Genomic DNA, 15,168 nt, shown 5'->3' with positions numbered 1-15,168 from the left:
TTGGCACTTACGACCGAATTGAGTCTAGAAGCTAGTATGTCAAATTTGGTGAAGATCGGTTTAGATATAGCTATAACTGTTCATCCGATTTGTTATATTTGTTACCCACAGCCGTATTATGCACCCCGTAACAACGATATTCAGCGAAATATATCAAATGCAGCTCAGAAATATCTTTGCCAAATTTTATCGAGATCGGTTCCGATTTGAATATATCTCTCATATATATCTTTATCCGATTTCAAATAAATTGTGCACGAAATGGGCAATACAAGTCCGAATTTAAAAGATACAAATGCTTCGGCATATTTAGTCCTTTGAACTTTAAATTATAATCATAGCGTGTATGATTGAACTCTCCCATAAAAACGTTTAATTGTCATAGCTCTACTAAATTAGCAAAGTGGTGTAAGTCGGCCCCGCCGGACTTTAAGACTTTCTTTACTTTTTTTTTAAATTCTTTATCTCTCAATTTTGCATTCTAACATTATATCTGATGATCAGCTGTTCTCGTTGAGGAACCCATGGTTCATTTGTATGCAAGTCTGTCTTCAAAATACTCTCTTCCTCACACACACTCGCACACAATTCAATATGAATTTCTACTATGCAAAATTTACATTTTGCACAGACCCTGCAAGCATTTGGATGTGAGTTTTTAACTCCATCACCTAATATTACACTACTTTGTCGCTTCCTGCTTGTGAAACGTCGATAGTTGGTCGATTTGCAATAACAATTCTATTGCCCCACTACAGTCAACTAATTTTCATCTCCAATAGTAACTTTTTTGGCACTTCCCGTAGATTAAAGAGCGATTGTTTTGTTTTACTCCCAAAACGGAGAACAAAATTAAACGAGTTCAGTTTGTCGGAGATCAGCATTGGTGCACGAGTGAAAAAAAAAAACTATTAAATGAAAAAATATATTTAAATTATTTAGTAAAAATTAATTGTGACTTTTTTCAGTATTTTTTATTATATGTGTTCAAATAATTTTTTAAAAATTAAAAACGAAGTGATATGCAAAAAAAAAAATAATTAATATTATTTAGTGAAAAAATAAAATTAAATTTTGTGTTAATAACTGTGTTTTGCTCATGCTTTTTGTATGCGTTTTACCTATTGTTTAATTACGCGTATTTATTTGAAATTATATTAATAAAGTTAAACAAATAATAATTTTAATTTAAAGACTTCCAGCTCTTTTTTACTTTCTGAAGGCATTGCATATCGCATACAAATCAATAAAGTCACCAACAGTCGATGAAAACCCACGCCTTCAATCTCGAATCTTTAACCAAAAAGGTAAACCGTTCGGGAAGAAATGAACCACGCTCTCGTTACTTCCTTAAATTGCCTTTATTGTAACGACTGAACGTTACTTAGTCGTCAATTTCATCTGCCACTAAAAAGTCAATGTTAAGAAGTAACGAGTGCGTGGTTCATTTCTTCCCGAACGGTTTAACTTTTTGGTTAAAGATTCGAGATCGCCGGCGAGGGTTTTCATCGCCTGTTGGTGACTTTTTAGTTATGTCAGCGACAAAAAATGCTTGCTGGGGATGGACAGGTAGATTTCTGAAATTTGTATAACCACGTGCTGCTCTCTCCCTGAGATGATGATGTTGAGTAAGAGATTAAATTAATTTCGAAATTCTCTCTCATATCTGTATGAGCAACATAGAGACTACCTTGCGAATTTATTGTTACGGTAAGTGTCCAAAAAAGGTATACAATTCAATAAGTTTGAAACCCGGTTCGGGTTATAACGGTTCAGCTTTTAGAATATCTAGATATATATATATAAAAGAGTAGTGAAATAGCTGACCTAGAATCAAATGAAACGGCTGAAGCTAGACTGTGTTTTTGGAAATTCGTTACAAAAGGGTACGAAAAGTACTAAAATGGTACCATTTGGTATTATGTGTACTATAATTGTACGAAAATTACGATCGAAGGGGAGTTGAGATAAAATTCTGAAATTTGTTATTTAGATTGCTGATGGTGTTTGTGTTTGAGATTTGGCGGTGGTTTGGAAATGCGTCATAAATTTGTACGAAAAGTACTAAATTGTACTAAATTTGGTATTGGGTGAAGGGATGGGGCTGGAATCCTCAAAATTTATTTAGAGGTCTTTTGGTATCTAAAATTGAAATATGGAGGTATATCATTATTTGTGTATCATAATTGTGCGGAAAGTACTAAATAGTACTAAATTTGGTATTGGGGGGTAGAAATAGAGCTGAAATCCTGAAATGACATATGGATGTCACTGTTGGTGTCTCTGGTTAAAATATGGAGGCTATGGAAATGTGTAATATAATTGCTCGAGAAGTACTAACTGGTACCAAATTGGATATTAAGTGTATCCCTTTACTGAGATGAAATATTGAAATTGAGGTCTATTTTAGTATCAAGGATTGAGATATTTTATAAATGTGTGCTATCTACGAAAAGTACTAAATAGTATTAAATTTGGTATTAGGTGAAGGAATTGTGCTAAAATCATAAAATTTGATAAAGATGTTAGATTAGGGTCTGTTCATTTGCAGTGTGGAAATATGGAGGTGGTTTCGGAAATGTATACTATAATTGTACGAAAAGTACTAAATGGTACTGTTCTTGGTATTGAGTGGAGGGATAGGGCTGGAATCGTCAAATATGATATTGAGGTCTCTGTTGGTATCTGTAATTGAATTTGGAGTTGGGTGAAGGAATAGAGCTGAAATCCTTAAATTTGATTTTGAGGCCTCTGTTGGTATCTGGTATTGAGATATGGTTGTAGTTTTGGAAATGTGTGCTATTATAGTACGAAAAGTACTAAATTTTGTAATTGGTGTATTAATGGAGCTCAAGTCCCGAAAATTGATGTAGGTATCATAGCTTGGTATTGGGTGAAGGGATAGTTCTGAAACGATGAAATTTTACTGTGTAATAATTGTCGTTGTCTAGGATTGAGATATGGAACGAATTTGCGAAAAAAGTGCTAACATTTTATGAAAAGTACTTAATGACAATAAATTTAGTATTCAGTGAATGTATAGAGCTGGTACCCCGAAATGTGATATAACTGTTCGAAAAGTACTAAATGGTAATAATTTTGCATCACTAAAGCTCATGTCTAATCGGACGAGACGGCATCAATTGACGTGCATTGGAAGACGAAATTGAGGAGTTTCGTCGTGAGATACCGGACGAAATGTTGGAAATAATATGTCACAATTTTTTTGGCCGCATTTGCGGTAAACGTTAGTTAGCTTTAAATAATATTCAAACATTATATTATATGGAGCGGTACTATCAATTCTAATAAAGATTTTATAAATTTTTCTGAATTGTATTTGTTTTTATGCCCTCCACCTTAACTTTGTCATTCCGTTTGAAACATCCTTAAATATTATTCGTAGACCCCATAAAGTATATATATTCATAATCAGCATAAAATGCTAAGTCGATTTAACAACGTCCGTCTGTCTGTCTGTTGAAATCACGATACAGCCCACATTATTTGACGTAGAGCGCCAAAATTTAGCAGAGCAATTTGTATTTTGTCTAGGATGGTTGGTATTGAAAATGAGATATATCGGTCCACGTTCTGGTATAGTCCCCATATAACGGTACCTCCCGATATTCGGTATTTTGATTATTTATGCCACTTTTTTTCACGGATTTGTCTGAAAATTGGTACTTGTAGGTCATAATGGGTCCCTGTGCGTGTGGAAAACATTGCATGTATGGGTCCACGTTTTGGTATAGCCTCCATATAAAGGTGCCTCCCTATATTCGGTATGTTTTTTTTTTTGCCACATTTTTTCACGGATTTGTATGAAAATTGGTATTTGTAGTCATAATGGGTTCTAGCTCCGTTGGCGAAACATTGTATGTATAGGTCCACGTTTTGATATAGTCCCCACATAACGGTACCTCCCAATATTCGATATTTTGATGATTTTTGACACATTTTTTCAAGAATTACTCTGAAAATTGGTAGTTGTAGATCATAATGGGTCCCAGTTCGTGTGGCGGAACATTGTATGTATAGGTCCACGTTTTGATATAGTCCCCATATAACGGTACCTCCCGATATTCGGTATTTTGATTATTTATGCCACATTTTTTCACGGATTTGTCTGAAAATTGATACTTGTAGGTCATAAAGGGTCCCTGTGCAAGTGGCAAAACATTGCATGTATGGGTCCACGTTTTGGTATAGCCCCCATATAAAGGTACCTCCCTATATTCGGTAGGTTTTTTTTTGCCACATTTTTTCACGGATTTGTCTAAAAATTGGTATTTGTTGGTCATAATGGGTTCCAGCTCCGGTGGAGAAACATTGCATGTATGGGTCCATGATTTGATATAGCCCCCATAAAACGGTAACTCCCGATATTCCGTATTTTGATGGTTTTTGCCACATTTCTTCGCGGATTTATCTAGAAATTGGTATTTTTGGGTCTCAATGGGTTCTAGCTCTTTTGGCGAAACATAGGTCCACGTATTTTTGTATAGCCCCATATAGCCGTATTTCCCGATATTCCGTATTTTGATGATTTTTGGCACATTTTCCCATGAATCTGTCTAAAAATTGGTATATGTGGGTCATAATGGGCTCTAATGTTCCCTTTACCCTAAGGTGGAGGGTATACAAAGTTTGGCCCGGCCGATCTTAATGTTTTTTTACTTGTTTTTATTTTTTTTTTACTTTCCTATAGCCCTGAAAAAAATTATCCTTTACATAAGTAAGTGGCCAAATGTTAAGGGTGTAAATCCGTCGGAAAACCTCTACGAAATCACCCCAAGATAGCTTAACATATGAACAACATTCTCCTCGTATCAATCTATAGATTCTCATACATTGACTCTTTACACAATAGAAACTGTGTGAACATTTACAGCGCCTACTGTATGAAAAAATTGTGCATTTGCCCAGATGATTAATTACACACAGGCACATGCATTCGCCCTCCCCTTGTTGCTACAGCTCAAATGTGCATATGTGGCCCATAAACACCATTGTATACATTTTATTGTGTGCAATAGAAGATGGTCAATTGTTTAACAACGGGAGCAAGTTCAGGTTTAAATGCTCTGCCAACGTAGCTGCAACCGAATTTGCTATTCTGATGCAGTTCTCTTCAAACTTTAGTGCTCAGAGAAGAGTTGATGCATTTATTTGTGAAATGCAGCTGCTCTCATTTCGAATAGAAACAGACGAGTAGTTGGCTGGCTAAATTGGCAAATGTCTTAACTATGTTATTTTGTATGACCAAACATTTTGGGTCATACAAAATTACATAGTGGTCATACAAAATTACATTGAATATGACGCAAGAGGAATATGCAATCTTATTATTCAGCCCATTTTAGACTAATTACAGGCTATGTTATTTGTTTATACTTTTTTATTTAAATAGATTATTACTCAGTAGATGAGGTAGGTAGGTAGGTAGGCCTGTGCATTTCATTTCAAGAAAACAAACACTTCTCGTCATCGTTATCGTAAAAATTGCACACATACTATTCAACGCCTAGTAGTTGGCATAACATCGTCATTCTTTCGGCTCGTGTAGCCTTCAGTCTGGGACAAAAAAAAAAAACGGAACATTCAAATATGGGGAATACCACTGAACTTAACACAGAAATATATGGATTGCCGTTTTTAGATGGAATGACTGGATTTACTTCAAAATTGACCTATATTGAAAATCTTCGGTAAAGAATATTCTTTTTTTAATTATGAGGCAACATGAAAAAAAGTAGTACCGTTGCAGGAGGACTTCACTAAATTGTGAACCAATGTATCCAATTTTTAGTTAACCCAGCAAAACCTAGCGAAGAATCTCACTACAAATGGAATTACTGATCCCTTATTTATGATTTTTATACCCTCCACCATAGTCTGGAGGGTATATTAAGTTTGTCATTTCGTTTGTAACACCTCGATATATACATTTTAGACCCCACAAAGTATATATATTCTTGATCAGCATAAAATTCTATGTCGATTTATCAATGTCAATCCGTCTGTGGAAATCACTCTAGCTTCCGAACGAAATGAAGTAACTTGATAAAAATAAAAATTTACTCAAATGCGTATTATGTCTGCAGGACTTTTGGTATTTAAAATGGGCTATGTAGGTACACGTCTCCGTATAGCCCCCATATATAACGGTACCCCCCGATATTCGGTATTTGGATGAATTTAGTGACATTATTAACTGGAATTGTTTAAAATTTGGTATTTGTAGTTCGCAATGGATACCACAGCCTCAGACAGGAAATGAACCATGCAGCTTCACGTCTTCGTATAGCCCCCATATAACGGTACCCCCCGATATTCGGTATTTGGATGATTTTAGGGACATTATTTACCGGAATTGTTTCAAATTCGGTATTTGAAGTTCGCAATGGATACCACAACTTCAGACAGGAAATAAGTCATGCAGCTCCACGTCTTCGTATAACCCCCATTTAACGGTGCCCCCGATATTCGGTATTTGGATGATTTTAGCGACATTATTTACCGGAATTGTTTCAAATTCGGTATTTGAAATTCGTAATGAATAATACAGCCTCAGACAGGAAATGGGCCATGCAGCTCCACGTCTTCGTATAGCCCCCATATAACGGTACCCCCAGGTATTCGGTATTTGAATGATTTTAGCGACATTATTTTCCTGAATTGTTTCAAATTTGGTATTTGAAGTTCGTAATGGATGCTACAGCCTAAGACAGAAAATCGGTCATGTAGCTCTACGTCTTCGTATTGCCCCCATATAAGGGTACTCCCGATATTCGGTATTTTGATGTTTTTATCTACATTATTTACCGGAATTATTTTAAATTTGAAGTTCGTAATGGATGCTGCAGCCTAAAACAGAAAATGAGCCATGTAGGTCCACGTCTTCATATAGCTCCCATATAACGGTACCCCCGATATTCGGTATTTTGATGTTTTTAGCGACATTATTTACCGGAATTGTTTCAAATTTGGTATTTGAAGTTCGCAATGGATACCACAGCCTAAGATAGAAAATGAGCCATGTAGATTCACGTCTTCGTATAGCCTGAATTATTTCAAATACTTAGAACACATTTTTAGACTTTCAAGATTTTAAATATTATTTAAGTTTTTAATTTTTTCGGAAAGAGTCATGGGAAAGGTCCTCAAAAAGTCCTCAAAATATTTCATTTGGAAGTCTATCGAGGAGGTTATTGGTAAAACCATTGCACAATGGACTCACATTCAATTTTTCTGTCCAAAACTATTTCAACCTCCACATATGTAAACCCTAACAACTAGCAGTGACCTTAATATTAAATTTCAGAATTTCCGCTTTATCCCTTGACTCAATAACAAAATTTAACATTTAGTACGCATATCCAACACAGGCCACATCTCTCCATCCTAGGACACCAACAGTGATGCAAAATTAGTAAAATTTAGAACTTTTCGAACAATAATAGTACATATTTAAAAAACCACCACCAGATCTCAACACCAAATACCAACAGAGACCTCGATATCAATTTTCGGGATTCCAAATCTATACATTCATTCAATATAAAATGTAGTAGCATTTAGTATTCTTCGTATAATTTCCATATCTCAATCCAAGTCACAATGAGAACAGAGCTCTATCCCTTCACCCAATACCAAATTAAGTTTAACTTACCAATTTTTTAAGTACGAATTTCCATTCTCCAAATCTCAATCTCAGATACAAACCGTTATCTTAATAATAATCTAAAGATTTTTTTTTCATCCCTTTAGCCAAGACCAAATTTAGTACCATTTAGTACTTTGATACAAATTAAAAATAAAAAACACTGCCAAAACCACATCCCTACGTCAAGGCTGAACATAAACACCGACCCTAATACCAAATTTCAGATTTTAGGCACTCTCTGTTCACACAATACCAAATTGTACCAAATATTGTACTTTTTTGTATATCGAGAAATATGAATCGACTTCGATGAAATTTGGCAGAGGTATTTTCGAGCTGTAGCTGATATCCGGTATCAATATCAGTGTTGTGGAGTGCATATTACGCATGTGAGATGCTTTAACATCAAATCGGATGCAACACATATCTGGGAGCTATAGCCACATCTGAACCGATTTACACTATATTTGAATTAGTTATTTCTAGAATGAATTCAGTTGGTCAAGATTCAGTTTATTTGGGATGATATTAGTCATTTGGTACACAATATATAGATAGGAAATGTATGCAAATCTGAACCGACCTTGACAAAATGTAAGGCACTTATTTCTGAGCTGTATGTGATATCTGGTACCAAGTATCATTATTTTGGAGTGCATATTACGCATATGAGGGACTTAAGCCCCAAAATCGAATGAATCATATATATATATATATATATATATATATAGAAGCAAGTACATCAAATTTGGAGAAAATCGGTTCAGATAGAGCTTCAGCTCACATATATATATATATATATATATATATATATATATATGTATATATATATATATATATGTGATATATATATATATATATATATATATATATATATATATATATATATATATATATATATATATATATATATATATATATATATACATATATATATATGTGAGCTAAAGCTCTATCTGAACCGATTTTCTCCAAATTTGATTTACTTGCTTCTAGACTGAACTCGGTCGGATGTGCCAAAATTCAGGGCATTTGCACTGATATATATATATATATATATATATATATATATATATATATATATATATATATATATATATGTGAGCTAAAGCTCTATCTGAACCGATTTTCTCCAAATTTGATTTACTTGCTTCTAGACTGAACTCGGTCGGATGTGCCAAAATTCAGGGCATTTGCACTGATATTGGCATTTTGGTGCACAATTAATACGAAATCAGTTGAAAATATACAGGGCGAGATGAAAAAACTTGTCTATGTAGGTCCACGTCTTCGTATAGGCCCCATATATCAGTACCTCCCTATATTCGGTACTTTGAAGATTTTAGCGACATTATTCACCGGATTTTTTTTTTTCAAATTTGGTATTTGAAGTTTGTAATGGGTACTACAGCCTATGACAAAAAATTTTCTGTGTAGGTCCAAGTCTTCGTATAGCCCCCCTAAAACGGTACCTCCCGATATTCGTTATTTTGATGATTTTAGCGACATTATTAACCGGAATTTTTTTCAAATTTGGTATTTGATGTTCGTAATAAATACTACAGCCTAAGAAAGAAAATTGTCTTTGCAGGTTCACGTCTTCGTCTTCCAAATAACGGTATATATAAATATATATAGCACTTGCTTGAGGTGATCGACACATTGGCATTTTATAGTGCAAACCTTGCTTTCCAAAATACTCCTGAGGCAATAATCCAACGGATTGGTATACGGAGAGTTTGGCGGCCATTGTGCGCTAGAAATGAAGCGAGGAACCTCATTATGTAACCATTCTTGGGTGGTGCGTACTAAGTACGATGGTTCTGAGTCCTGTTGGAATGTCCAATGGCTGCGGCCAAAATGTTTGCGGGTCCAAGGCTTTGATATACCCTCCAGAATATTTTCGCGATACTATTCGGCTTTTATTCTGATGCCACGGTCGATTAATACGTGCGGAGGGCGACCATCGGCTGTTATGGTGGCAAACACCATCAACATGGCCGGCGCTTTAGTTCTGGTGTCCAACCGAAGGTGCACACTTTCAGCTAACCTCTTTGGCAAACGACGATCACACGATCATTTTGTTTGTTTACAAACTGCTGGACAATGAATGTTTTCTCATCGGAGAAAACCAAATTCGGCAGATCACCACTTTCGGCCAAGCGTAGCAACTCTTTAGCTCATCTGTTGCGATGTACTTCTTGAACTTTTTGGAATTTTAATGGCTTTACCCCGAGCTGATTTTTCAGTATTTGCCGAATGGAATATTGCGACGCGGGTTTCGATCAAGTCGCTTCTTTACTTTTCGAACCATTTCTGTGATCTTGCTGTTTTCTTCTGTCAATTTCCTTGACGTCGGGCTACGCTACCAGTATCACGGTAACGAGGGATGGTACGAGACACAAAAGATTTATTCACATTTAAATGCTGGACATCTAATGATAGAACTTGGTTCGGAGTTATGAACCCTTATAATGTTTGTTAAATCAGACCAACAACATAACGCAATGATTACATACAAGTCCAGGGCGTAATAATACCTCAGCTTATCCCTTTAACAAATAAAATACAAGAAGCTGCACTCATTTATTTTTTACACGATTCTCTTCGTATAAATTAACATTTATATATATATTTAAATTTTATTTTTCGATTTTTTGTCATTTGTTTTTTTTTTTTTTGGTTTTTTTTTATTTGCATTGCATTTTGTAAACATTTTTCAAATGTTAAAAAAATAACTATAACAGAAAACAATTCGCTAATTATAACAAAGACACAAAAATAAATACATTGCTCTTAATCTTTTTATTAATTTAATTTTTTGCACTGTTTGTTTTTTTTCATATGTATAATATAATCTGTTATTTTCTATTTTTTTATGTATGTAACTGGGTTTTTTTGGTGTGTGTGTGGGGGGGGTTGTGTATTTTTCAAAAATTGTTCGTTGCTTGGTTGTTGGTTTTTTTATTTGTAATTTGGTTGTTTAATGCAAATCGTTTTTGTGGGAATTAATTTTTTAGTTCTCCTTCTAAAGAGAATTCAGCTTTTTTATTCCTAAATTTAAAAAAATATAAATAAAAAAAAAATTTTTTACCCAAGTGACGAGATCGTAAGCTCAATAGAAGAGGAACAAAAGAATTACATAAAACTAAAATTCTTTTGGAAAATCTTCTAAATCTTACAACCGCACTTATAAACATTTACATCTTTCTCCACTTTGTTATGCTTTCGTTCAACCTGAACGAAGTAACATAACCATGTAAGTTTGTTTTGTCTGTTACAACAAAAACCCCTTCGTCGACCGTGCCTGTGTCTATTAATAGAACAGAGTTTGGCTTGCTTGTTTGGGATACCATAGTATTTTGTTGTTGCAAAATCGTCAGGCGAAATCCCATTATTGTTGTTTTTATAAAAACAACGTTTGTTTATGAGTGGGGATTTCGCCTGACGATTTTGCAACAACAAAATACTATGGTATCCCAAACAAGCAAGCCAAACTCTGTTCTATTAATAGACACAGGCACGGTCGACGAAGGGGTTTTTGTTGTAACAGACAAAACAAACTTACATGGTTATGTTACTTCGTTCAGGTTGAACGAAAGCATAACAAAGTGGAGAAAGATGTAAATGTTTATAAGTGCGGTTGTAAGATTTAGAAGATTTTCCAAAAGAATTTTAGTTTTATGTAATTCTTTTGTTCCTCTTCTATTGAGCTTACGATCTCGTCACTTGGGTAAAAAATGTTTTTTGTCATAGAAGTTATTTTTTTTAAATAACTTCTGGGGAGAATATCCCAGACAAGAAACAAGGGAACTGATGAGGATTGGTGGCTCTTTCCGAAACCTAGGTATTCCCTGCCTTACCCCCTGGTAAACATTACCATCGTTCTCCACTCATAAACAAACGTTGTTTTTATAAAAACAACAATAATGGGATTTCGCCTGACGATTTTGCAACAACAAAATACTATGGTATCCCAAACAAGCAAGCCAAACTCTGTTCTATTAATAGACACAGGCACGGTCGACGAAGGGGTTTTTGTTGTAACAGACAAAACAAACTTACATGGTTATGTTACTTCGTTCAGGTTGAACGAAAGCATAACAAAGTGGAGAAAGATGTAAATGTTTATAAGTGCGGTTGTAAGATTTAGAAGATTTTCCAAAAGAATTTTAGTTTTATGTAATTCTTTTGTTCCTCTTCTATTGAGCTTACGATCTCGTCACTTGGGTAAAAAATGTTTTTTGTCATAGAAGTTATTTTTTTTAAATAACTTCTGGGGAGAATATCCCAGACAAGAAACAAGGGAACTGATGAGGATTGGTGGCTCTTTCCGAAACCTAGGTATTCCCTGCCTTACCCCCTGGTAAACATTACCATCGTTCTCCACTCATAAACAAACGTTGTTTTTATAAAAACAACAATAATGGGATTTCGCCTGACGATTTTGCAACAACAAAATACTATGGTATCCCAAACAAGCAAGCCAAACTCTGTTCTATTAATAGACACAGGCACGGTCGACGAAGGGGTTTTTGTTGTAACAGACAAAACAAACTTACATGGTTATGTTACTTCGTTCAGGTTGAACGAAAGCATAACAAAGTGGAGAAAGATGTAAATGTTTATAAGTGCGGTTGTAAGATTTAGAAGATTTTCCAAAAGAATTTTAGTTTTATGTAATTCTTTTGTTCCTCTTCTATTGAGCTTACGATCTCGTCACTTGGGTAAAAAATGTTTTTTGTCATAGAAGTTATTTTTTTTAAATAACTTCTGGGGAGAATATCCCAGACAAGAAACAAGGGAACTGATGAGGATTGGTGGCTCTTTCCGAAACCTAGGTATTCCCTGCCTTACCCCCTGGTAAACATTACCATCGTTCTCCACTCATAAACAAACGTTGTTTTTATAAAAACAACAATAATGGGATTTCGCCTGACGATTTTGCAACAATAAAAAAAAAATAATAATAAATACACACATAATAAAGCGAGGATTGATGTAGTCGAAGTATGTTAAAAATAAATGATTAGAAAGTTGAGAAAGAACCATGTGATACCCTAAATCAAGACATATACCCATATAAATAAGTTACCCCTGCCAAGGCCCTTATTTTTTTGTCATGAAGTGAAAAATTTTTTTTGTCATAAAGTGAAAAAAAAATATTTTTGGGTTTATCATTTGAAGAAGAAAATTGGTAAAATCCCGAATTATTGAACTCTTAGAAACATAAGCAGCATAGAATGACCAACAATAGTGCGGAGCTGACTATATGATACTCTCGACCACCACTAGACATATATAACTTTTCTATCCTTAACGAAAATATATTTTTATATTGGGAATTTGTGTGAGGTAAATTACACCAACAATTATAGATATTCTTCAAAGCGTATTACTACCTTAATATTAGATCGGAACTAATATATGCGAGGAATATCTTAGTCTAAATTTATTTTTAAACTATTTGACGGAGGATTTGCTCTGCTGTATGTGATCTCCTCCCTTAACAAATCTAATTGCTATAGAGCATATAGTGATAAATCCTTCAGGAGAGTTTCAATATTAAATCGAATAAAATATTTGTATGGGAGCTATAGCTAAACATCTGAATCGAAGGATTTTGGTGAGAATTTTCCAGAAAAAAAAAGTTATTCGTGATGGAATTCAAGCGTGATAGCGTGATTTCTTTATATTTGGCTGGAAAACCACAAGTGGCTATCGTTAGAGCACTCCGAAAAATGGCTCGTGAGCTCAACATATGGCAATATTCCATTCGGCAAATGTTGAAGAATGAGCTCGGGGTAAAGCCATTGAAATTGCAAAAAGTGTAAGAACTTACACCGCAACAGAAAGAAAATAGACTCAAAAGTGTCCGATGAAAAAACATTCGTTGTCCAGTAGTTTGTAAACGAACAAAATGACCGAGTTAACTTGCCAAAGAGGTCCGCTGAAAATGTTCACCTTCGGTTGGCCACCAGAACTCAAGTGGCGGCCATGGTGATGGTGTGTGATCAACAAGGATGGTGTGGGATCAACAAGGATCTTTGGTACCAGATATCAGAAACAGCTCAGAAATAAGTGCCTAAAATTTGGAGATCGGTTCAGATTAAGATATAGCTCCCATATATATCTTTATCCGATACAGCTCGAAAAATACCTCTGCCAAATTTGATCGCGATCGGTTTAGATTTTTGTATAGCTTCGATAAACATCTTCATCCGTATCATCTTCACTATATATGTAATATCAGCCCAAAATGAATAGATTTTTCCATATTCAATCGAATTTTACCATTTGATGAAACTCGGTCCGAATTTTACCATTTGTGAAGCTTTCTCCAATAAACATTAATGGGAGCTCTACTACTAAATACGCATGGTGGTGTAGGGCATTATATAGTCGGCACCGTCCGACTTTTGACCTTTCCTTACTTTTTAAATATTTCCAAGCGTTTGCGCCGATATAGTCGGATATGTCTTTCGAACTCACAAAGGAGACCCAACTGATATAAACAAGAGTAAAATGTTCGGAAAACATCCAAAAATTGATTCCCCCGTGGCTATGGAATTCGATGAGCGACTTATACAGGGAAATCCAATTTCGCAACATTTTAAGTAAAAAAATGGGGTTTTTGGCCAGAAAAATGTAATACTGAACCACCAATGGCAATGACGGCCAAGACATGTTGATCGATTAACTAAAAGTTATTTCAATATTTCCCTGCAGATCGTATCTCATATATTGTGATATAGAGTTTCCAAGAAACAGATCATATATAGGGTGAGATGAAAAAACTGCAACCAACTTCAGGCTGCTGTTATTTCTAAGCCACTCGCCCAACAGCTGTTAAAATTATTCTAGTGACAGCTCATTATATTGTTTACAAAATCATTTTGGTGAGAATTTTCCAGAAAAAAATTTTAAAAATTAAAAAAATAAAATAAAATTTTAAAAAATTATAAAAAAAATAAAAATGATGTCGTTTGACTTTGTTGCAGTTTTTTTTATCTCACCCTGTATGTATGTAGTGAAATAGGGTATTCGAAATGTAAATAAAAATATTTCAAACTTATTTTTTTCTATTTTTTTATCCAAATGCTTTTTGTTTTATTAAAAAATAAATAAATTTACAAATATAAAAAAAAATTGAAAACAAAAATTAAATCAAATTATTTATGAAATGCTTATCTTACAATAAATATGGAATTTATATCAGTTTTATTGTAACAAAAATAAAAATTATAATAATAGTCAGCAATTCGGTCATAATTTAGGTGCATATTTTTCTGGGGTACACTGTACCCGAAGGCTAATGCCAGAATGGATGTTAAATCAACCCTACTCGAAGGGCCTTAGTAATATGGAGAAATCCAAAGGCAATCCGGACAAATTAGGATCCAAATATTTTTTTTTTTTTTGAAAAAAAAAAAATACTTCATGTTTTGGAGGACTGTCCGACATTTTGTTTAATCAGATGGATCCAATTTTTTTTTGTG

The sequence above is a fragment of the Musca domestica genome, unplaced genomic scaffold (genome assembly GCF_030504385.1).
Source record: "Musca domestica strain aabys unplaced genomic scaffold, Musca_domestica.polishedcontigs.V.1.1 63, whole genome shotgun sequence".
NCBI lineage: Eukaryota > Metazoa > Arthropoda > Insecta > Diptera > Muscidae > Musca > Musca domestica.
This window is presented reverse-complemented; position numbering follows the sequence as displayed.